The sequence below is a fragment of the Furipterus horrens genome, unplaced genomic scaffold (genome assembly GCF_987537825.1).
Source record: "Furipterus horrens unplaced genomic scaffold, mFurHor1.1.pri manual_scaffold_9, whole genome shotgun sequence".
In the NCBI taxonomy this organism is placed as follows: Eukaryota; Metazoa; Chordata; class Mammalia; order Chiroptera; family Furipteridae; genus Furipterus; species Furipterus horrens.
In genome coordinates, this window is record NW_028327179.1 from 77,503,931 (window position 1) to 77,529,675 (window position 25,745).

General features: G+C 37.9%; 1 non-coding gene and 1 pseudogene across 1 annotated transcript; both read left to right on the forward strand.

Annotated features, from left to right (window-relative positions):
* The first annotated feature begins 845 nt into the window (after positions 1-845).
* LOC150001978 (transgelin pseudogene) lies at positions 846-1,464 on the forward strand (annotated as a pseudogene).
* Positions 1,465-4,057: 2,593 nt separating this feature from the next.
* Positions 4,058-4,221, forward strand: LOC150001979 (U1 spliceosomal RNA). Its single transcript, XR_016513266.1, has one exon. It is a non-coding gene; the product is annotated as a U1 spliceosomal RNA (small nuclear RNA).
* The last annotated feature ends 21,524 nt before the right edge of the window (positions 4,222-25,745 follow it).

A 25,745-nucleotide genomic window follows, 5' to 3' on the forward strand; every position in this document is an offset into this window, starting at 1 on the left:
GAAAGACGGAGTCAATACAGCTTGGCTTCAGGTGCGCCGCAGGAGTTGCCGGTGTTGACTACAACATCAAACCGCCTTAGGGACTCCGGCTCCGGATTTTCTGTCGGGGTTTACTCCCTTAGCCTTTCCCCTGAAGAGGTATGCCGCAAGGCAGCGGAGGTTTTTTGGAATCAGAGTTTTCCTTCTCTGATGTGCCCTGACTGGAAGATCGAACCAGCGACACTTAGCTCGCAGGCCGACGCTCAATCCACTGAGCCAAACCAGCCAGGGTCACATATGATTAGAATCTGCATATTTACATAGTAACCAAGCATATTAGATGATGTAAAACATTTTAAAAAGAGAAGACTAAGATCTCACCAATGAAGTTTTAAAAGATGACAGATTTTCATAGGAAAAAGGCCTAAATAAAGGCTTAAACCTGACACTTCCTGATATATTGAAAAATCCATTGTTAAATGATGTATCAGCAGACAGAGAAATGGAGGCTGGGAAAGTGTGTTGTGCCTGTGTGATATCAAGCTCCTGAGCAGTGGAGTACACAGTAGAAAGTACAATTGATTCTAAGGGTAGACTCAGAAAGACATTATCTGAATATAGGAACAGATATCCTCAAAAAGGGTCATTTTTCTGTCAATGTCAAGTGTTGATAATTAGTTCACATACTTGAACATTTAATTATTGAAAATACATGTAAATTCTACAAAATCAGCACTAATTAACAATAGTTTTCTTGGGATGATATTTGATAAACTGAGATATGATATAATCTTAATTTTGCTTTCCATATATTATTGTCAGGTCCAAGTCTAGACAGTGCTGACTCCTTTCTGTGAGTTCTGAGGAGTCCCTCTCTCCCCAAACATGGCCAACAAGGGACCTTCCTATGGCATGAGCCGTGAAGTGCAATCCAAAATTGAGAAGAAGTATGATGAGGAGCTGGAGAAACGGCTGGTGGAATGGATCATAGTACAGTGCGGCCCTGATGTGGGTCGCCCAGACCGTGGGCGCCTGGGCTTCCAGGTCTGGCTGAAGAATGGTGTGATTCTGAGCAAGCTGGTGAACAGCCTGTATCCTGATGGCTCCAAGCCAATGAAGGTGCCTGAGAATCCACTCTCCGTGGTCTTTAAGCAGATGGAGCAGGTGGCTCAGTTGCTGAAGGCAGCTGAGGACTATGGGGTCACCAAGACCGACATGTTCCAGACTGTTGACCTCTTTGAAGGCAAAGACATGGCTGCAGTTCAGAGGACTCTGATGGCCCTGGGTAGCTTGGCAGTGACCAAGAATGATGGACACTACCATGGAGATCCCATCTGGTTTATGAAGAAAGCCCAGGAGCATAAGAGGGAATTCACAGAGAGCCAGCTTGAATTTCTTCAATTGCTTCACTTCTTTTGGCCAGAAGATAATTTCCATTGGATCTTCCAAAGGCCAAATTGGATAAGGCCTTGTAGGACATTATAAGAACCATTAGTTATATTTATGGCCTAGCAACACAAAATTGCATACAGATTCGAAATATACCTGGACCCAGAAAGTCAGCATTAGTACTGCCTGTCACTACCCACCCCAACAAATAGAGGCAAAAATTGAATCTTTAGGGGCACTTTATTTAGAGGCTGGTGATCTGAGAAGATGGTGAGCTATGTGTACTATTAACCATATTCATACATTCTTGTAATCAGGCTTTCTTGACTTTCAATCCAACATTATCTTTCATTAGGATAATATTAACTCCACTTGCTCATGACAGAAATACTTCCACCTGGCCTCACTTAAAGGGGGAGGGAGAAATGGAGGGGCATGTGCACTCTCCATTGCTATCAGTGAGCTTAATTCTATATCAGATTCTATTACTATCAGTCCTGTTACAGTGTTACCAAATAGCAAGTTGGGGTCCTGCTGTGCACCGCCACCCTTTAGGCAAAATTCCAATAGCAAAGGTTTGGTGATAAAGAAAAGAAGTCTTTATTCAAAAGCTTCACAATTTTGGAGTAACAGCTTTCCACAAGAATTAGTCATTTATGCCTATCAGTTAAGGCTAAACTCTTTAACTCTTTTAGCTATAGCTTTAATAACTTAAGCCTATCAATTAAGGCTAAACTCTAATACCTGGGTTCTCCTATCATTTCTCCCTGTTAGTATGACATTTAGTTATCTTATTTCTATAGGGTTAGTTTACAAACTAAAACAATGTAAGATACAAAAGTTACATAATTCTGGAACAACAACAGGCTTCTGCCTCAGAGCTCGTCCCCTCTAGAACACCCAAAGAATAAACCTGCCACCCTCTGCCAGGTCAGCCTGATTGTAGGCTGTGTTCAGAGTTCCTTCCCATCCAAAATACAATCCATTGGAAAACACAGGGAGTTGCAGCACCATCATCCAGGCATCCTTGAGGAAGAAGAGCCCAAGAGCCAAAGATCCAGCCCTTTTTAAAATTTCCATTGGCTCTGAAGGCATTCAGCTTCTCAGCCAATCCTGTCCTAGGCTGCTTTCCATTGCCTCACAAAGTCCTCCTATGGACCCTCCTACTTCTCCCCAGTGATCTGATCAGATATCTCTGTCTTAACAGGAGACTGCAATTGTTGAGGTTCAGACTGATGCTAGTGTTTTCTTATTAGTGCATTCTTTACCATGTTGGTAAATGAGGTGCCCTTCAGGTCCTTCTGAAGTACAAAGATAGCTGGTGGATTTTTCAGCCCTACATCATATATCCACAGGAACATGCCTACTTCTCTGAGTTTTTTCTCCTTTCTTTCAGAGTTAGCCACAGGCAGGACTATTATAGTGTAGCCCATTACTTTCCACATACTTCCCAGAATAGCGTGTTAATACTGTTTCCTTTGATCCTTGCCAGAGTGCTATATCCTGTGTTGTAGGAGAATGCCCAGAACTTTCTGGGGTTATGCTATGACTTGGCTTTAGTAATTGGTGGTTGGCAATGAGGGGAAGTGTGGGTTGGTCCCAAAAGGTACATATATTGTCTTGAAAGGCAGAGGCCTCTACTATATCCTTAAGCAATAAGGTAGCTCTACCTTCTGACAGTAAGGAGTGAGCCCCTTTTCTAAGTCCAGAGAGAGTTCAGTGGAGCCGGGAATCTTATGACTTTTGAGTGTAGTGAAATAGATGTCCTCAAGTCTGGTCTCAATACGCCACTCTTTCCCAAACATGCTTGGCACAGCAAACATGATGCATGTAGAGGGGATGAAGAATTAACCTTGCCTGACCTTTGCTAGTCATATAATTAGGTCCTGGTCCAATTTATTAGATTTCTCTTCCCTGGAACTCTACTCTTCTTTATAATTGTCATGAACTTCTCCCTACATTTTTCTGCCCTCTGGCTATAGGAGATAAGAGTCTCTTTTTATGCTGTCAAAAAGGACTTCTGCTTTGAACACTTAATTTACTTTTATTCAGTGATTAACCACCTTCTACTTTTTAATCTCTTTCTCTAGTACATGCATGGAGCCTAGCAAGAAATATCAAGATACAATTGTTTTTATAATTTGCACTTCCAAGGAACTTAAAAAAAAAAAAAACAGAATCAAATATTATACCTGCCAGGGCATCTCTATCTTATGGCAAAGATAAGATGTTAACTACCGGCAAAATTTAACAGTTGCATGGAACAACCTGCAAGCAATCGGGACCTACTTTGCACCTAAGTGGCAAGTGGTCCAGGTCAAAAATTCTGTTTTAGGTTTTGCTTCCTTGGACCAACCATGGTATCAACATTTTTATGGTGGTTTGCCTGGGAAATAGACTATGAAACTGAGATACACATGCTGAAATTTTTTAAGGAACTACCTTCAGAATTAAAGTCTGTGGAGAAGTGAAAGAAGCAAGATTGGACAGAGAGAAGAAGTGAACTGTGATGTAATTGTACCAAGGGTCTCAGTGGGTCATTTGGATGCTCTAGAGATGGGACAATGCTTCAGAATTCTTTCAACTTGAGGCAAGGGCACCAGGAGTTTATATTCCAATATCTATGAGTCATTGGATGCATGCTGACCTCCAGGAGAGAGATGTGACCTTGAATAAAAATATTTTTTTCATACTTACCTGGTAGGGGAGATACCATGATCATGAAGGTGGTTTTCCCAGAGTGAAGTTTATCCATTACACTTTGGATGTGGTGTCCCCTGTGATTTCCCCAAATGTGGGAAACTCAACTGCACAATTTGTGGTAGTTGGGGACTGCGTTCTCACTCTCCCCTGAAAAAAAAAAATAGAAAAACAATATTTTTCAGCTCAGGACAATTTCCTGAGAGTGAAGTACCTAAAAGATATCTGCAGTAAATATTCCTAGAAGCTGGGGGGAAGGTGTGTCTTAGTCTAGAAGGGGAATATAGGTGGCCTGTCCCTCCATTCACTAAATATACATATATTTCAAGTGTGATTAACATGGTATCTGTTTTACATACTTTGTCAAAGATTTCTAGTACATTCTGCTAATGCTAGTGTACAGTGTCACCAACAACCTGTGGAGGTACTATTTTTATATAAATGTATATACATGCAGATATACTCATCATAAATTGAATGGGTCTTTTATGTTTCTATTTTTCAAACAGCTTGAAAATATTACATAGATAATTATAACAAATTGTACTATCAAGTCATTAGATTATTTTATGAAAATCTGATTATGATTCTATTCTTATTATAATTAAAGCTGATATTGAAAATGGAAAAAATAGGGACACAAAATACAACAAAATGCTACTACATTTTTTGTAGTTTTTAGTACTAGAAAAAAATACAGAAATAATTCATTGTAATCAGAGGGTTTGAAGAGAATATTTTACAAATACTTTAGAGAAAAGGGTGCAAAATGTATGAAGAAGAAACATTAATAAATAGACTGGTAAATTAATGATGATTCTGAAGGGTCTGAGCCATTGAGCTCATTTAAAAAGTTCATACTAGAAAGAAATAAAGGAATGGAAGGGTTTGGATTATTTAGCAACAATCTGGCAGACCTTGGGAAATTATTTATTAAATAAAAGAAAATACAATGAATATCTTTTACCAAAGAAATGTGTGTTAACTTAGGCCGTTTATTTTCAAAAGGGATTTCCAATTCTTTGAATTGGAGGATACGATGTGCTTCCCAGACAAATGACTTCTTTCCTTGCTAGGCAGCCCAGTAAAAAAATATCAGCAACTCACTCTCTCTAATTGAGACAGAATAGTAATAAGCTAGGAAAATTCCTTAGTAAGTGAAATAGAAAAACTGAGACAGATAGCTGAACACAATGGCTGAGCAATTTACAGCCAGGTGCAGATGGTCACCAGAGTGAAGGCCCCCAGTGTCTATCAGGGGGCAGAACTGGGAAAACAAGGACCTCACTTCCAGGGTAACCTTTTCTCCCCTGGCCTTTCTCCCCTGGAGATAACATCCAGAAAATAACAACTAGGCCTCAGTTGTGTTTCAGCTCCAGGCCCACAAAAGCAGCCAAAACCAGGTGGGCAATGCCAGAACCAACCACAATGGTTAAAGACCCCCAACCAATCAGTGGAGACCATAACCCTGAAAGGTCACACCTGGAGAACTAATAAATATTCTTGCTGAAACCCCTCCCTGAGATCTTCCCTAAGATTCCCGCCTGCAAAAAAGAAATAAAAACCTTAAGACAAAGGATCCAGGTGATCTCCCTCTGAGGAGTAGTTGGCACCATTTTCTTTTCTTTCTCCCCCATTGTTTCTTCACAGGCAATGGCAGCTGGAAGCTTGTCCCAGGCTGATCCCCTGAACCTGTACCCAGAACCTTCTTTTCTCTGACTCACCAGCCTAGACTCTCCTGTTGCTTCTTCTGTACTAAGCCCTTCTTTGTTTTACTGTTCCTAGCTTTAATAAATGTTTCCTCATAGTCACTTGGACTCATGTTGTGAAATATTTTCTATATGAAGTCAAGAACCCACACATTATAGCTGGCCCTCAGCAGACCCACACAAGACCAGAACCTGTCCAGTAACATATTGAGTCATGTTTGTCTAGACCTGGCACTGCCTTCAGGCACCCGTTATAGTCAAATATAACACTAAACTCTCTAGAACTATGACATGATATATGTGTAAACAAAATAATCTTGATCTAGTAATTTTCTTTCTAGTAATCTTACTTGTTGGAAAGAAATTCACATTTTATAAAACAAATACAATCTCTGTAAGTATTCAGTCTATTTTCTACCCTGGATTTGAAATTAAAATAAAACAAATCTCTGCCTGAGGAAAGGGTGAAATAGTCACACTGTACTCAGCTTACAGTCATACTATCTTCAGCTCTTGCTCACATCCCTGGTAAGATGACCACTGTCAACTTTAACGTGTTACTACTACCAATGTTGAATTTCAATGAGATGTTTTATTATAAGACCTATTTTAAATTGTTTTAAAATTTATTTTTATTATAAAATGTGATAGAAAAAATTTTAATTCATGAACAAATTTACTCTTATCTGCCAAGGAAGTACTTCAAAGAGTTATTCCTTTATCAGAGTGACTCCTGGGTCATTTTTATACCCATCACAATAAAGAGTAGTAAGCAAAACTTGTGAAGTCAGAAAAGCAAATAAGATTTACACTCGGAAAAACAAAGTCTCTGAAAAGAAAAAAGAATGTCTGCTGAATGTTAGCTACAGGACAAGTTTAAGCCCCTTCCCTCAAATCCATAAACTTAAGTCCTAATTTCTAGTACCTTAGAATGTGATCATATTTTAGAGATAGGGCCTTTAAGGAGGTAATTAAATTAAAATAAGATAATTAAGGTTGTCCCTAATCCAATATGACTGATGTCCTTATAAGAAGAGATTAGGGCACAAACACACACAGAGGAAAGACCAAGTGAAGAAACACATAAGGTAGCCACAGAAGAAACCAATCCTACCAACACTTTGACTGATATCAGACTTACAGCCTTCAGAATTGTGAGAAAATAAATATCTGTTGTTTAAGCCACCAATTTGTGGTACTTTGTTATGGTGACTCTAGCAAACTGATACAAAAAGAAAAATTAAAGATGGCCTGATAAAGGAATGTAGCTTGGGTTACCAGAAGAAGGAAAGACTGAAACTTTAGGGACAGCTGTTGCATTAGTGCTTAGATTTTAGGACAGAGGTTAAAAATGAAGACGGTGAAAGTTTGACATGTATTTGGTGTATAATCCCTAGTGACTTTCTTTCTTTCTTCCTTTCTTTCTTTGAGAGAGGCTGCCACAAAAGTTTACTTTTAAATTGTTTTAACTTACTTTTCTGTAGTAAATAAATGCTCTTTGAATTGGTACAGATATTAGAAAGGCTACCAAGTGCTTGGTTTTACATGTATTATTAATGCTTATAGATATCGAGTACCTACTACGTGACAAAAGCTTTAAATCACTCTAGCCACCACAAAGGAATGTTCCTAGTGTGACAAAGAGGTCTGGCCAGATTTCTGGATAGAAGGGAGCCGGGAACCTAGGGTGGCAAGGAAAGGCTGCACTCTGCACAGCGAGGAAGGGGTTGCAGGAAACACCACGGCGGTGGATTGAAGCCGCTGCTGGGGCGTGACAGCCTGCTATAACCCTGGGGGAGGATAAAAACTAATGCGGCTCATGACACAGCTTGCATTGAGCATGCAAAGGCTGAAAAAGTCACAACACACGAGAACTGTAAAGGTGAGCAGGACGGCCCACCCTGAGCAGAGACTCTGCTCCACTGCGCAGCTAGAAACCCTCTTACTTGCTTCCGGCTCGTGGCCACAAGAGGAGGGGCAGAGATGCTGTGCAGGCTGACTGTGCATAGTGGACACCATGCTGAATTGGCTGGGAATTTGGACACTTGCATCTAACGTGGGATTTGTTTGCGGAAGATTTAAAACAGAGGGCAGGGAAAGACTTGGACTTTTATATGTTCTCACCCCGCCCGGTTGGGGAGACACCAGAGTTTTTGCAAGACCAGGCTCTTGCCTTCCTCTTGCCTGCAGGATCAGAAGCAGTCTCACACTGCGTGGCATGGGTCCTGGACTGGTCCCATTCTCTCAGTCTTGAGAGAAGCAACAGATATGTGAGCCATAAAAGTTCACTGGCCCCGGGGATGCGTGCAGCTTTGGATGTCTGGGTCCCGTGAACAGAGCCCCTTCCTTGCACGACCAGCTGCAGTGATCTGGCAGCATGTTCTGGCCTCAGGAGTGGGAAGAAGCTACAGTGGGGAAACAGATATGCCAGCCCCACAAGTGTGCACTCCAGAGAAAGAGAGAACCCGGAGCTGGAGAGATGGAGACCAGTTCATGTAGCAGCCTTGGACTTCAAAAGGACAGATAAGCTTGGAGGGAGGACTCTGGGACTGCATTTGGATTTGATTCTTTTGGGGAACAGGGGGATTTCTGTGTTTTGCAGAAGAGAACGACTCACACCATCAAATTGGGCACCCTGTCAATAAAAACCTTCTTCCTTCCCCACCAATTATTGTGTTATGCTTATGTATGCTGGCAGGCGGCTGAATCCCACTTTGTTTGATAACACTAGACCAGTAGATATGAAATAACTTGTCCAAGTTAACCCAAAATTAAATTCCAGGGCTGGAATTTAACCAAGATTAATATGATTGAAATAATACAGTTTATTCTAGATTACACCTTGCAGTATCTCAAAACTCCACCTTTGGAAGTGAGCGGTTTTGTTAGACTGTTGTTGCCTTGCCAAGATTCCCTTTACTGATCTGATATTATCCATCTCCCAGTTTCTCAGTGTACGCTGCTAACATTTGAATTACATTCTTTCCTTAGATTAACCTTAGGGTGTGTAAGACAGTTTACTTCAGGGTACAATGGCTCTGAGGACCTTCCTGTGCCAAAACTCCCTGGACTTTAGACTGAGGCTGGCCTTCTGCACACACATGTTAGTAGCCTTCTTCCCCTCTCCTATTTTTCTCACTCCCTTATATGTTTCATCTGAGAATAAATAGTACAGTAGTTCCCCCCTTATCTGCAGTATTTCTTGCCAGCTATATCAGTTATCTGTTATCAACTGCAGTCCAAAATATTAAATGAAAAACTCTAGAAATAAAAAAGTCACAAGTTTTAAGTAGTGGGCTATTCTGAATAACGAGTTGAAATCTCATACAGTTTTGCTCCATCCAGGCCAAGCCCTGAATCATTCCTTTGTCCAGCAACTCCACATTGTAGATTATCCTTGACATTACTCACTTAGTAGTTGACTAAGTTATTAGATCAACTGTTGCAGTATCTCAGTACTTATGTTCAAGTAACACTTATTTTACTTTATAATATCTCATTTCCCTCACTTCATCTCATCACATAGGCATTTTTGTCATGTCCCATCACAAGAAGAAGCATAAGTACAGTGCAGTATTTTGAGAGACAGAGACCACACTTGTTACAGTATATTGTTATAATTATTATATTTCATTAGTAGATATTACTTTTAATCTCTTAATATACCTGATTTATAAATTAACAAGATTATTATGAAGATCAGAAAAAATATATTAAAACTTCTTGACTCTTTAAAAGTAGTTTATATTGGACCAGCTAGTACCAATTTGGAGAACCTTGAGTAACTCCCAACGGTATTATTTTCTTAAAATGGGTTAGGTACAGATTACACCAGATTTGGTATCACAAGAAACAAAGGAGCCAGAGATATGGGGGAGAATTGAGAGGTTATTGTAATAAATTGTGAATTGATGTGTCACTGAACCAAGAAAACACAGGCAACAATGTACAACAATTAAGAACAAACCAGGAAAATGATTAGATAATTTTCAGAATGACCCAACTTAGCAGTTTACCATGATAATTTTATTTTTTGAATAGTCTACTTAATTGAATAATGATGGTTGTTAAAAGTTGTGCAAGGTGTCCTCTTTTTCCCTGGTTGATAAAATAATATACAGTAAAATACAATAAAATTTAATTATCATCAGTAAAATCTTCATTTATATACAGTTACTAATTTTGTACAAATCACATTTCCACAAGTAGAGTATACTGTAAAATAAGGATTTTACTTCATACAGCAATCGTGTAAGAATAGTCCAATTTAGGGTGTGTACATAGATAAAATGTCACATGCAGTAATAATAATATTTGAAACAATATTGTAAAATTAAGTAGTACATTTTAAAATATTTTAGTGAAGTAATAACCATACAAAAACTAAAGATTCCTCAAATATAGAAATGCATTTCTGAGATTAGTGGAAATTAAGAAAAGATAAATTAAATTTAATATCTGAAAAACATTGTCATTTATTTATTTAATAGGCTTTACAGAAATATAATTTTTACCTGTATTTGGGTCATTTGTATTTGTTATGAAAATATAATAGAAACAAATTAAGAAAATTCTTAATTGATAGATTTATGACTTACTATAAAATGTAATAGTAATTAAGTATTTTTCTTAAGCTCATGAATAAGGAAAGATAAAAAGAAAAAAAAAAAATCTCTGAATTGCAGAACACAAATGGTTCCCCAAATAGGTTTTTAAATTACTATTCTCTTATGCAAAGTATTTTTGGTTGCAAAAGAGAGGAAAAACAAAAGCTTGAGGTAACAAACAAAACAATAAAACAGAATGTCAAGTAGTCAAAGGAAATACTGAAAAATAAAGATTTCAGAAAGATCAGAAACCTGGGCTGTTTTGTAGTTTGTGAGGCTATGCTATTATGTGACTCAGCTTTAACATGCTGTACTTATGTGATTTGATATGTGGAGGGTAATGAAATTAGCACAACTTAGGTTAGGTGTCATCCTGAATTCAATCAGCTGTGGAAGAGTCAGGATCCTGTCATAGAGAGATAGAGAGATCCATCTGCCCTTCTCACAGATGCCCAAAGGTGACTAAGACATTTGCTAAATCTAATACATTAAATCACCTACCACTTGATCTTTTAAAAAATTCATATATAGATAGATAGATAGATAGATAGATAGATAGATATAGATATTAGCCTTAAAAATAACCTAATCTTACCATTCGTGTGTTTCTCTAGTAAACATAGAGGGGCCCTCCTGGTGCAGCCAACAACACCTTAGTTTCACATTTGGAATGTGTTGAGTTCTAGGTAAGCTTGAAAGATAACTTTTTAACCAGGGATCACTTTAAGCATTCTCTATTTGGTAAAAGAAACAAGATATAGTACAATGTTTTGTACTGAAAACCTGTTGTTTGTGTGTTTTAGTTATAAGAACTATTTTTTTTTTAATTTTTCAAATGTAATCTTAACATCAAATCCCAATTTAAACAACCAATTGAAATGGGGTTGCTTTGACTGTTGTAAAGGATGGTACTATGGTAACCCCTAAGCTCCTCTTCAGAGACCCATATCACTGCAGAAGACAGTATGAATCACTAGTGTAGTGAAAATAAAGTATCAGATTTCAAATCAAAGGATTAGAGTTTTATAAAATGCTGACTCTAGGATATACTAACTTGACAACTGGCTAACTCACTTAAATTCTCCATATCTACATTTCTTCAACTGAAAAGTGTCATCTAACTCACAAAGCTGTTGTATTAAATATAGTAAGTCACTCACAGGAAACTATGTGATGTTATACACTGTTAATTGATACTGTAATTGGTATCTATATCCCCACCTTAGAAGGAAAACATCCAGGCTGTTATTTCCTTTAAGAGCCTCTCCCATCCCCACTGACACTTTGCTCAACAATTGCAATAGCTCCTTATTCTTTCAAATAATTATGTGGCCTCCAAGGTTATATTAGTAACTGACAACTTATTTCCTAATAAAACATCAACTACTCAATTATTTTTGATGTCACAAAATTTACTACAAAAGGGCTAGTAGTTATTTATCTTCTTCTGTGATCCTAGAGGAATGGGAGGAATGAGCGTGAGCAGAGAGAAGAGCTGCTAAATCACTGATTTGACCCCATCGAAGGAGCTGTGCAACCTAAATGTGAGAAACAAACTCAGTCTTCCCCTAAGTCTTTTCTGGGCATTGTTCATGGGTTAGAGGAGAGGACTCGGTGGAGATGGGGTGGAGACTGAGGAGACAATAGCACCTTCTTGATAATAGTCACTTGAGAATGACGATAAACCATGAAATGAGTAACGGACATGAACTGCTTAGGTTGAGGCATACATTTTTACTCTATTTTCAATGCTGGTATTTTGACAATGTGTCTTAAGCTCAGCATTTGCTCTCTTTTTTTATTTTTAATTCGTATTCAGTTGTGTGAAAGCCCCCTTCTCAATACTAAAGTTTTTCCCGAGTGATGTCTGTTCTGATTGGAAGCCACTAAAGCCCTGGTACATGTGGCTGGAATATCTATTTCTAAGGATATATTGTGCCTGTTAATACAAAGGTCATGATGGAGATTTTTGCACTTAGAATCAGCATGAGAATGTGGGACTGTTCTTGCAAATCTTGGCTCCATCAGCAAATAAATTAAAATAAACTGGAGGCTTAAAATAGAAATATCCTCCTTCCAAGTGTTTCATTTAGAGAATGACATCCTGTTTTCTTCAGAATTTTATGGGTAATTCTGCATATGAATGAATTTGGAATAGAAAAAGCCCTGCAAAATAAAATTCTAGAATTTCAGGCTTCAGTAATAAAAATAAGTGATGATATGTTCCCTTCAAAGTGTGAAGGGAAAAAGGAAACCTGGAACTTACTTAGTTACATACAATTTTAGAATATTATAAAGATTTGTGTGGTAGTATGGTAAACTAAATTCTCCCCTAAAGAATATATTATATCTTCAGTACAACTTTTCATTCAGCTTAAACTTTGACTATTAGCTACAAAAGTCAGACCTGCTTTCTGATGACAGTCAAAGGTATATTTAAAAGAAGACTGGGCCCAAGCATTATTCATCTGAAAATACTTTGATTAGGCTCCCACCTGAGCCTGGAAAAGCTTTAAACAAAGTCCACAATGACTATTGTCAAAACTGTAGAAAAACTTCATTGTCAATAAAACCCCATTACTATTTTAAAAGAAGAATACACGACACAATATATTAAATTAAAACATCAATTTCAACTCATGATCTTAAACATATGCATGGTTGAGCAAAAGTATGTTTACATTTGTTAATATGGAAAAAATACAATACACAATAAATAATAAAAAAAAGAATAAACTCCGTTTTGTGTCTCACAACTGTGAACCTACTTTTGCTCTACCCTGTCTTTCATTATATCATTACTAAAACTGACCCAGCTGTTGCAGCAATCTTGGCCCATGTCTATTCCTAGTGCCTTTATGTTGGATTTTACTACTATTCTCCATCTAAAAGGAATTGAGAACTTAGCTGAATCCCTGTCTTCAGTAAAGAGAAAATTGAGAGGGATCTTTTATATCTTTTCATTGTCTGGAATAAAAAAAAAATTTTTTAGCCTTAACATCCTTTCAGGAAGTATCGTGAAAGCTTATACTGGACATGTGTTAGCAAATTTTTGTATGAAGATGATAATGACAATAAAATATAATTATTTGAAACAAATTGAGTCTGTAAAGACCGTGAGTTTATGTAATATTTGTGTCAATATTGGCCAGATGCCCATTAAATTTTTCCCTTTTCATGAACATAGTTAACCTATGTTTTCTAGTTTTTTTTATTATAGGTGGAATCATAAGACTGGCTAACACCATGGAAATGTAAGAAGAAGCGATGCACCACTTCTAGTATAAGGCAATCGAGAGCTGTTACACAAGCTCTTTCTTAGTCTCTTTGGTTGATTGGATGTGAATTTGAAGCCTTATGTTAGAGATGGCAACCTTCAGTTATACTGGCTCTCTGAATTTCTCCATGCATCAGAATCTTTCCATCCCCATTTCTAGGGACCATGTTGTACTTTCACATGGTGAACAATAAAATTTTATATTGTTAATCCTTCAATATTTCAGGGTTGTTTATTATACAGCTAACATTACTTACCCTGACTAATACATATTCAAAATGGAAAGAGCTAATAAAGACTAATCAAAAGTACCATGATACAAAAGCAGGTTGTAAAAAAATATAGAATGCTGCCAGTAAAAGTAAACACTGGGAACTGACTATAACAATGGGCATTTCAGAAACAATCACAACTAATCCAGGAAAAGGAAGCACTTGATAAGGAACAGTAATATCAAATAGGACAGATTATCCTGAGATCCAACAGTTAATTAACATTGGTTAACAAATAATGAGTAAATATAACAAAAGTTTAAATATTATGATCAAAGTGTTTCCTTAGATCTAAAAAGGAGAACTGATAGGGAAGACAAAAATCTTCATCTTTTAGGAGATGAATTTTTTAATGATACTATTAATTATCATAAAATACCAATGAGTCATGCAGAAATTTTTAATAGTGCTGACAGAACAGGTAAACATACCATAATATTTGGGCAATCAATGTATTCTATAATAATGGTGAAACAAATTTTCAAATAAATTATTCATAGCATTTTGAGACTCAAACTAGTCTTCCAAAAATAAAGCATATGGATGATTAAACAACAAAAGGTAACACATTAATAAATATAACAAATATTTTTTTATTGAGCCCTCATTAATTTTCAGACTCTGTTCTATTTTTTTGGAATATGGGTGCCTACATTTTACATTTTAATATGTTTAACTATTAATAGGAATTTCATCTTAATGGCAAGTGTCTCAGGTTTGAATAACCAAACAAAAATAATCCTAATACTGTGTTTTGAGCAAGATTCAATACATGGATAATTCAGATTGTTGATTAGTTTGATTTGGTATTCTTTTGTCTTCATTTCTAAAAAGAAGATTACAAACCCTTATGAAGTATCAAATTTATATTATTGGAACATAAAATATATCAAAACAAAGCTATAAATAAAATTATGAACAAAATCTTAGCTATAATGAAGACGTGCACTTCCTATGATGGTTTTATGTAAGAGATAAAATATTTTGAATCTTTTTGCATTAGTTGTTACTGCAATATGTTTTATTTGCTGTTTACGATGTTTAAAATACTCGAAGGCATGCATAATAAATATTTTGTATTCAGTTTTAATTGTCTAGGGATTTTTAATCAATAAAGATTGGAAGTAATGCTTACATATTTAAGAAAATGTGTTTTTCAGTGCTTCATTCATGTGGTCTGAACTCCAGGGAAATCTTTCAATATGACTCTGGATTTGCCTTTTGAAACTATGCTGTCTGAAAAGTATTAAGATAAAAGTGGACTGTTGATTGGGTTATGCTGTATCAAGAAGATTGTACTCTGATATCAAAAGTGTTCATTGTTAAACCTCTGATTGGTGGGTTTTATCTGTATTCTAAAGGAGGGTTACTTGCAATGTGTAAAGTTGGGTGAGGAATGATAAGGGCTCCATTCCTAAATTAAAATGGTCCACACATGCTTCCATTTCATCTTACAATGGAATGTTCCTCCTGAGGCAGAGGGCCAAGAATTCGTATCAAGAGGTTGTGAGAATTTCTAATGTAATTGCTGTCTGGCTGAATACTATACGACTTTATTTATGTACTTTGAATTTAGGTAAATGGATACATTTTGTTTCCTTCAAATCTTTCAAATTTCCAACCCAGGACAAAAAATCGAGTAAGTGGTTGTGTAACACACAGGTTTACATTTCATGCATTTAACAAATGAAAAACATTTTGGGGAGGGAGAAACAAGATGGCGGAGGAGTAAGTGGAAGCTACACTAACTTCCTCCCAGAACTAGTCTGGATTTACAACGCAATTTTGGAGAAATCATCTGGAATAACCAACCGAACACCAGCTGGAGAGAAGTCTTATAACCACGGAGAGACAAAAAAGGCCGCTACATCACAACGTGACGGGTAGGGAGTGCGGATACGCGGAAGGGCTGGCTGGGCTCACACGGGTGGCAGCTGAAGGGACTGAGAAACAGCTCAGCAGCCGGGGATTCCCCCTGAGAAGGGCAGGGTCTAAACCCCCAGCTGAACTTCCCAGCCTACAGCAACAGAGTGGAAAGTAAAATAGTATCCAGCTGAGAAAAGCGAAAAGCCACAGGGTTTCTTGCTAGCCGGAGAGAAACAGCTGGAGAAAAACAGCTCTTAAGCGGATCACATACAAAAATATTTTGGCCCCCACTTACCCTGGGCTCAAGCGGAGGAAAGGCAGAGAGGACTGGAGATGCTTGGGGAGAGTTTGGTGTGGTGGCTTTGAGGGGAGAGCTGGGGAAGCGGCAGGCCGGGTCCCAGTGCTGACTCATCCCCACACTGCAGGCAGACCATTCCCGGCCAGGTGGCGTCAGCCTGAGGGGAAGCAAAGGCCCTGCCTACAAGAATTAAGCTGCCACACCCACGGTCCTTAAGCTTGACGGCTAATCACAGATTGAATAGATTATCAATTAAAGGAGACAGACAAAGGCAGTAGATCCCTAGAAGTCTCCAACAGGCTGCCTAGACCCAGACTGGTACACGATCTGACGCCACCAGGGGCAGATCCAGGAAGTGCAGATCATTCTAAGAAGCACCAACAAACAATAGGAGTCACAAAAATGGGGAGACAGAGAAACAACCCCCCATCGAAAGGAAAGGCAGAGTCCCCAGAAAGAGTGCTAAATGAAATAGAGGAGAGCCAACTATCAGATATGGAATTGAAAGCATGTATTATGGAGAAGCTCAATGAGCTCAGCGGAAACTACAAAGAACTCCAAAAAAACTACAGTGAACTCCAGAAGAACTAGAAGGAACTTACTGAGAATTATACCAGCATCAAAAAGGACATGGAAGCTAGCAATAAGAGCCAGGAGGAAATGAAGAATATGATCTCTGAACTGAAGAACACAGTATAAGGAATTAAAAACAGACTAGAGGAAGCAGAAAGTCGGATCAGCGAGCTGGAGGACAATGTAGACAAAAACTCACAGACAGTGCAACAAAATGAAAAAAGGCTGAACAAGACTGAAGAGGCTCTAAGACAGCTGCAGGACAACATGAAACGTAATAATATCCGTATCATAGGAATTCCAGAAGGAGAAGAAGAAGAGCAAGAAATAGAAAACCTCTTTGAAAAACTAATGACAGAAAACTTCCCTAACAGGAAGAGAGAAAGAATCATGCAAGTCCAGGAAGCACAGAGGGTCCCAATGAAGATGAACCCCAACAGGCCCACTTCAAGACACATCATAATTAAAATGCCAACATTCAAAGACAAAGAGAGAATCCTAAAAGCAGCAAGAGAGAAACAACTAATAACATACAAGGGAGCTCCAATAAGGCTATCATCAGATTTCTCAGCAGAAACACTACAAGCCAGAAGGGAATGGCAAAATATATTCCAAGTAATGAAAAACAAAGGCCTACAACCAAGAATACTCTACCCAGCAAGGCTCTCATTCAAAATGGAAGGTGAAATAAGGAGTTTCCAAGACAAAAGAAGGCTAAAAGAATACATCTCCATCAAACCAGTATTGAAAGAGATGCTAAAGGGTCTGCTTTGAGAAGATGAAGAAACAGAGAGAGACAGAGAGGAACATGAGTACAAAGGGGGAAAATGACAATGAATAAGTAGTGAAAGAAAGAAGGAACTTCTACCATTTGCAACAACATGATTGGAACTACAGAGAATTATGCTTAGCAAAATAAGCCAGGCAACAAAAGAAAATTACCTTATGCTATCACCTGTTAAAGGAAACTAATGAACAACACAAACAAATGAGCAAAATTGAACCAGAGGTATGTAAACGAGGAATAAACTAACAGTAACAAAGGGGGAGATGGGAGGGAGAGAAGTGGTAAGAAGGGGAAGGGTCTAGTCAAAGAACATGTATAAATGATCCATGGACATGGACAGCTGGGTGGGGACTGAATGTGGGAGAAGGGAGGGACAGGGTGCAGAGAAGCAAGAGGGGGAAAAAAGTGAGACAACTGTAATGGAAAAACAAACAAACAGAAAAATTTTTGTAGGGGGAAAAATAAAAATATAAAGAATAGAAATGCAAGTTCAGTGAATATTAGAAGGACAAGGATTTTCCTTCACACTGTATATATTTTCTCCCTATCTGATCCCTCCAGAATTTGGCATTCTAAAGAAGTAAGTAATGACCTAACTTTCTTTGCATAAAACTAATAAGACCAGTTGTTAATAACGATTTTTTAACTAAGACTTTGACTGGAATGTCATGCCTAAATGAGACATGGTTGGGCTTTGGTTGTTACCAAAAAGCCCTGAGCAACTGGGACTGACTTTCAAAGGTAATAAAAGTCCACGAGATAAAAGGCCTGATACCTTGGATGGATGAGCGGTCCATAGCAATCTTTCCAGGGAAGGAACGAAGGTTGTTTTCCTGAAAGATGGCTAGAAGGGACCTTAAGGCACAATGGAAAACCGGGAGGACCTGGAAAAGACAGGTGTTTACAGGCAAGGCTGAATGTCAGGTATGTGGCTCAGCTTCTGTGCCCTGAAGGGCAGACTGAAGGTCACCCTAAATGTTCCTTGCGCAAGTTCCAGCAAAGCAGAACTAAAGATCATAAGTGATCATTTGCTGCTCTTGTTGTGTTTATGCAAATGAACAGGATAAATTAAAAATGAACTTAATACAGTCCCTTTAATGACAAGGAGGGTAATCTTAGGGAGAAAAATCAAGATTCAAGGAAGATCACAATGCCCAGTGGTAGACTATAAAATAGTGCAGCTAACGGTCTTTAAAGTTTCTTTTCATTTAAAATCTGTTTTCATTTGAAAGTTAAACTATGTCTGTGGCATTATCAAAGATGTTTAATTTACAGGCAAGAAGAATGTCAAATGCCTTGCAACTGGATGTCTTTCTGATAAGACAGTCCTACAGATCTATAAACTTGTGTGTGGGTTATGTTACATAAATTAACATGTGTTTTCTGTTTTCAAAGGGCATAAGCCTACGATCTCATTACCTGAGTGATTGTCTGTACGTATAGGCCTCACTTAATCCTGTCTGCATTGCTGCCTCCTGAGACTCAATGGTTTGGCTGAACTAAATGGCTGGGTTGGTGAAGAATGGGGTGGTCTGTGGGCTTCACTTTAAAACTGGTTTCTCTTTTCTATCCTAATGGCTTGGACAGAAAGAGCCCAGAGGCCTGAGAGGGGGGAAACCTAAAATATTTCCCTCAGTCCAAACTAAGTATAATGGGCAAAAGGGTTTTGGACAGGTGAGATGTACCTGGCATACCTTCCTCTAAAGAAGCCCTTCTTTTCCCTAATGTGGGACATTGAAAAATTAATACCTGTCTTTTGTCATCTAGTGGTTACGGATTGAATGATGTCCTTTAACCCTGTTGCCCCCAGAATACAACAAGGATGCCAGCCTGTTAAACCAAGCACACCATTGTCCAGAGACAGTCAACCAACCTGGAGTCTGCACGATCTTTCCCCTTGTGGGAAGGCCACCCTCCCCTCCACACCCACACTCTTATTAGGGATTTCTTGACCCAAGGGTAGGTAGGACGACGACCATGTCCAGCTTGAAGCAACTAGAGGAGCTCGAGACCTTCGTCCATTGTCCTTTATAAGATTGTAAAGGGTCTTAAGTCTGAGAGGGAGGGATTGTTATTTTTTATTGTTAAAATATTTAACTAATTAATTAATTTTTTTTTTTTTAAAAAGAAGAAGAATATATGAAAGGGTGAGCCATGGGCATGGACTTGGGGAGGGGATTGTCAGGGAAGGGGGGTGCTGGGCGGAGTGGAGCAAAGGGTAAAAAATTGGAACTATTGTAACAATATAATCAATAAAATATACTTAAAAAAAAAAGAAAAACATTTTGGGGAGTATTTATTTCCTATGGAAAACAATCATTAGACATTTACAAATCCATGTATAATTATATGCTATTTTCACAATTAAAAATAATTTTTACTATTCTTGAGAAGGTTAGAAATGAGGTACAAACTTCATTTATTTATTCCCACTAATCCCTAGAGCCCACGACTAACTGAAAGTTTTAATCTATGATGTTTGCACCTATCATTAAAATCTGTCTGTCTCCCTCTCACTTCCCCTTTCTCTCTCCTCCTCCTTTTCCTCTCTCTCTCTTTCTCCTTCTCCCTCTCTGGTGTCTCCTTTAATCTGACTTTCTGTCTTTTTTACTAGGCCATCAGAAATAGGAGATTTCGTTGGAAATTAAATCATAGGCAAATTGTATAGTTATTGATCCATACTCTTTATATAGTTTACTGGTAAATGCTAATTGATTGTATTTCACTCTACAGAGAAATGGTTCTATGGTATGGGAAAGTCTACCTCCTAGTAATTTACACATAGCACTCTAAATTATTTTTTATAATTTAAATTTGAGCTACTGCAAAAATAGGATTGCATTAACATGAGCTCCTATAATTGTAATAATAAAATGTAGGATATTTGAAGAAGAGAAAGATTAGTATAGAAAATTTTTGTGTAATGGGTTTCAATTTATCAGTATATTTTGTTTTCTATACATCTAACTGAAAAAAAAGGAAATAATACTTTTGCATGTTTACAGAGGAAGTATATATCTTTTTGTTAGATGAAAAATAATGTTGCTGCCATTCAATTTAGAAGCATCATGTATATTTTTATATAAGGGCATGACTATTCAATATTTATTATCCATTTTTTAAATACTGAGCTGTATGAGTATTGAAATATAATCCAGAAAAATGTCAGGGTGTTAAAATAAGGTGGGTCAGGTATAAAGATGTAAACAGGAATAAAACTTAGAGGAAGGTAAGGTACTATATACTTATCCCCTTCTCAAATAATGTTTATGTTGGTTTTGGGCAAGAGCTGCTTATGGCAAACTCATAATTGGTATCTTGTGTAACATTAATATTCTGAAAGATGTACATTATTTGAATTTCTATTTTACAAGAACACTATGAAATAGAATAGCTATATGCCCCTTTGGAAAATGAAGAAACTGAGGTATAGATTTGTTAAGTAACTTGCCTAAAGTAACATAAACATGAAGGGTTTGGTCTCAGTCTGACTCCAACACTTTCACCTCAGATTACTGTACTGTCATGAATGAATCTTTGGGGTCTGGATAAATGCTTGTTCTAGTTACTGATTGATGGGTAATCCCTGTGCTTTCACAGAGTTAAAGCAAATAAAGTCATAAAAGCATGAGACTGTATTTACTTCCAGGAATTTTCATTACCTCTTAACCTGAAGTGCTGTTTTAAAAAGGCCTATAGACTAGGCCAAAGCTGTCTTAAGAAGTATCTTTGTATTTATTCAGATAATTGATTGAAACCCTTAATTTTCATGTCATAAATTGAACAAATAAATTGGTATTTAAAATTCTAAATGGGGTATTGATTGTTAGGTACTTTATTTGAAATAGCCATTTATTAAGCCTACCAACTCAGGTTCTGTCATGCATGTTAGCTGTAAGGAGTTCTACCCTATTCTTAGATTATTAAATAATTGACCTATCTGAATAAAATTATTTAGCATAGTTCTTCCCAAGACTGCAGTCAAAGTTATTATGTGGAGTTTTGGTACAATGATGATAGGCCACTTTTCCCTTATTTATTTTATTGTCAAGCAATTGCTTCAACCAATTTATTAAACTATCTGTAATCAGTGGACTACAAAAAATAAATGATTTTAGTTTTCTTTCATCACTGCCTTTCACAATGTTGGTGAATTTCCTTTTTATTTCTTCATTCCTAAATGATACCTTTGGGAAATCTCATAGATTTTAATTCCTTTCAATTTTTCTAAACTTCAGTCTAATTTAGCATATTTAAAAATTCAACTCCCATAGGTAGTTTAAAGTTTTGTGACCTCCTCCCCTCAAATCCATATTTGTTTAGACTTGTGCTTACATGACCAGAGTCCAAAGAAGTCCTCCTCCTGAGATAGTTAAATTCTTTCCCTTCTTTCTTCTTCTGATAGTTTACTCCTTCAGCAAGTTGGGGTGGGTGGGGAGGAGAAATGGGAGAGGACTTTTCACTAACAATGGCTTCTGACAACACAATGTAGGGCAGGTTTCCAAATAGTTGCATGTGTGATTCTTGTGGGAAGACCACAGGAAACCTCTAACTGCACAGTTCACTGTCTTTGAAAATTGTCTGTGACCAAACTCCTTCACCCTGCACTCTGCGTCCCCCCTCCCCACCACTACAGTGCTCCACATTTGACCCATAGGACATTCATGTGTGCTTGTCTTATCAAAGTGTGTATTGCAGCCCGTTCTGTAGACACCTCTCTGACCTACCATATTTCTGCAAGACTCAAATGAGCACAGGAAGCAAAGAACAACCTACTACATAAAAAAATTCAGCTATGAGCCCTGGCTGCTGTGGCTCAGTGGATTGAGCATGGGCCTGCGAGCCAAGTGTCATTGGTTCGATTCCCAGTCAGGGCACAGGACTAGGTTGCATGTCAGGTCCCCAGCTGGGGGCGCCAGTGAGAGGCGACCACACAGTGATGTTTCTCTCCCTCTCTTTCTCCCTTCCCCTCTCTCTAAAAATAAATAAACAAACAAACAAACAAATAAATAAATAATTTAAAATTCAGCTATGAAATAAGATGCCCATGTCCCTTTTGTTTATCCACACCTGCTCCATTCCCTTTGAGTGGTTCTCCTGGATTCCCTTTATTTTTCTTGAAGGGAGCCCCTTTACTTGAGTCAAGTTTGGAAAGGGAAAAAGTATTCGTCATCTGCCCATTAGTTAACATCTTATTATAGTTGTGCATATACATATATGTGAAAGAAAAGATAAAAAAGAAAAGATTGGGCTAGTCCAAATTCAACTGTGACCTTGTAAATTTTATAGGATGTTTGCCTTTCTCCTACCTTTACTATTACCAAATGATTGATTTTTTTAAATGTGTTTTATTGATTATAATATTACATTTGTCCCAATTTCCCTTCCCTCTGCTCCCCTCCACCTGGTGGTCCCCCTCCCTCCAGTTGTCCCCCCCTTTTAGATCATGTCCATTAGTTGTGCATATAGTTCTTCTCAACCTCTGTCTATTCCATTCCCTCCTACCATGATCCTTAATTCCTATATCATCTCCCTCCCTCTCCCCATTCCCCCTCCCTGTTGACCTCCCCCCAATATGTTCCCCGTACCTATAGTTCTTTTTCCACTCTCATTGCCTGTTTAGTTTGCCTTTGTTTCAATTCCCTAGCTCCTGTTGTTTCTTGTGATGCAGTTTTCATTTTAGATTTCATAGTCTTGATCCTCCTTTTTCTAAACCAGTCCCTTTAACATCTCATATAACAGTGGTTTGGATCTAATGAACTCTTTCAGTTTTATTTTGTCCTGGAAACACTTACTCTGTCCTTCTATTCTGAATGACAGTTTCGCTGGATAGAGTATTCGTGGTTGTAGGTTTTGGATTTTCATTACTTTGAATATTTCTTGCCAGTCCCTTCTTGCCTGCAGGGTCTCCCTTGAGAAGTCAGCTGATAGTCTAATTGGGACCCCTTTGTACATGATTCTTTTCTTCTTTCTTGCTGCTTTTAGGATTCTCTCTTTATCTTTAATTTTTGACATTTTGATTATAATGTGTCTTGGAGTGGTTCTCCCTGGGTCCAGTATTTTTGGAATTCTCTGTGCTTCCTGGACCTGTAAGTCTATTTCTTTCCCCAAGTCTGGGAAGTTCTCCTTTATTATATTTTCACTCAATTTTTCAAGTTCTAGTTCATCTTCCTCGCTCTCTGGTAAACCAATGATTCTTATGTTGGGCCTTTTATAGCTGTCCCAGAGGTTTCTGATCCTCTCATCGTTGCTTCCCATTTCCTCTCGCTGCATTGGTTGACTGCTTGTTCCTTCTCCATATTCCGGTTTGTTGAAATGAACTCTGGAATTTTTTTCCTCACCATCTGTCTCGTATGTGGTTTTGTTCCTTTCGTTATGAGTGTTTTTCGCTTCTTTCTCATCTTTTTCCAGATCTTTTGTTAATTCTGTAAGCCACCTGATAACAATGGCCCTGAACTGAGCCTCTGACAGGTTTCTTATTTGTTCATCTGTCAGATTCCTCATCTGTTGCCTGGTGAGCTGTGCCACCGGGATTTCTATAGTTGTCTGCCTCATTTTGACAGATGCGTTTTGTTTTCTTGGGCCGGCAATAGGGGGCAGTGCCTGTGTACTCGTCACAACCCAGCGACCGGCGCCTGTCCACGACCTATTTCGCAGCCCTGTGGCGCTTCCTTTGGGGGCGGGGGTCCAAGATGGATTCACACAGTTATTCCGCTAGGAGACCGGGATCTGTCCTCCTGCCCCCCTGGGCCTCACTGTTCAAGGCGATGTGGTGGCTGCTTTTCCCAGTGTCGGGGTCGCGAGCTGCCAGGGGTTCAACTGCAGCCGGGATTGTCCTCCCTGCTGCTGAGATTGCTCTCCCTGCCGCTGTCCCAGGTGCGACCGCAAACAGCACCGCCCCCTTTCGCTCCCCTTACCTGCCCAAAGGGCGCCGCTGGTTTATAACTTCATACGTTGGGCTTCCGTGTAGTTTTATTTTCTGGAATTTCTAGTTATCCTTTGTTTTGAAGTAGTTGTATTCCTCTCTAGTTGTAGAGGGAGACCGAGCGCGTCAGTCTAAGCCTCCATCTTGGCCGGAAGTCCCCAAATGATTGATTTTTGATCTCAGAGGGTAGACATGCAACCATTTATGTACATTAATTTTTTATCCTGCCACTTTATTAAATTCGTTTATTCTAACATTTTATTTGGTTGAGTCTGTAAGATTTTCTGTATATGAGATCATATTATCTGTAAACGGACACTTTTACTTCATCCTTTCCAATTTGAATGTCTTTTTTCTTTTCTTCTTTTTACTTTCTTAATTCCTTTGGCTAGGATTTCTAGTGTCATGTTAAATAAAAGTGGTGAGAGTGGCATCTTGGTCTTATTTCTGATCTTAGAGGAAAAGTTTTCAGCTCTTCACCATTGAGAATAATAACTATGGTCTTGCCATATGTGAACTTAATTATGTTGAAATACATTTCATTTATGACTCATTTGTTCAGAGGTTGTTTTTTTAATCTTTTAACTATGTTACATTTTGTCAAATGCTTTTTCTGTACCTTTTGAGAGAGTTATATGATTTTTATCCTTCATTTTGTAAATGTGATGTTTTACATTTATTCATTCATGAATTTTGAAACATCCCTACATTGTAGGGAAAAAAAATCCTACTTAATCATGGGTTATGATCCTTTTAATGTGTTGTTAAATTCAGTTTTCTAGTGTTTTGTTGAGGAATTTTACATCTAAGTTCATCAGGGATATTGGCCTGTACATTTCTTTTCTTATAGTGTCCTTGTCTGGTTTTGGGATGAGAGTAATGTTTACCAAGTAAAATGAGCTTGGATGTGTTCCCTGTTCTTTAATTTTTTGGAAAATTTGAGAAGAATTTGCATTAATTCTTTAAATATTTGATAGAATCCATCAGTGAAGCCATCTGATCCTGGACTTTTCTTTGTTGGGAGTTGTTTGATTCAATCTCCTTACACATAATTGATATTTTCATGGTTTTTATTTCTTTAAGATTCAATCCAAGTATAATAGACTGTATAGTTCTAGGGATTTATTATAATTATTTCTGAGAAATACCTATAATTTTTATTGGAAAAAAATTTTTGCCACATTTATTTGCTCTGGCATCCTGACATTTTATGTTACTTTCTATTTTCTTCACCATGCGGAAGAAAGCCACAAATTTGTTCTTCATGACATTGATTAAAGCATCTATTCATTCAAGTAAAACTTTTATTTACTATCTCTAATCTGGAATTTTAGATATAATGCATACAAAATAGTGTATTATG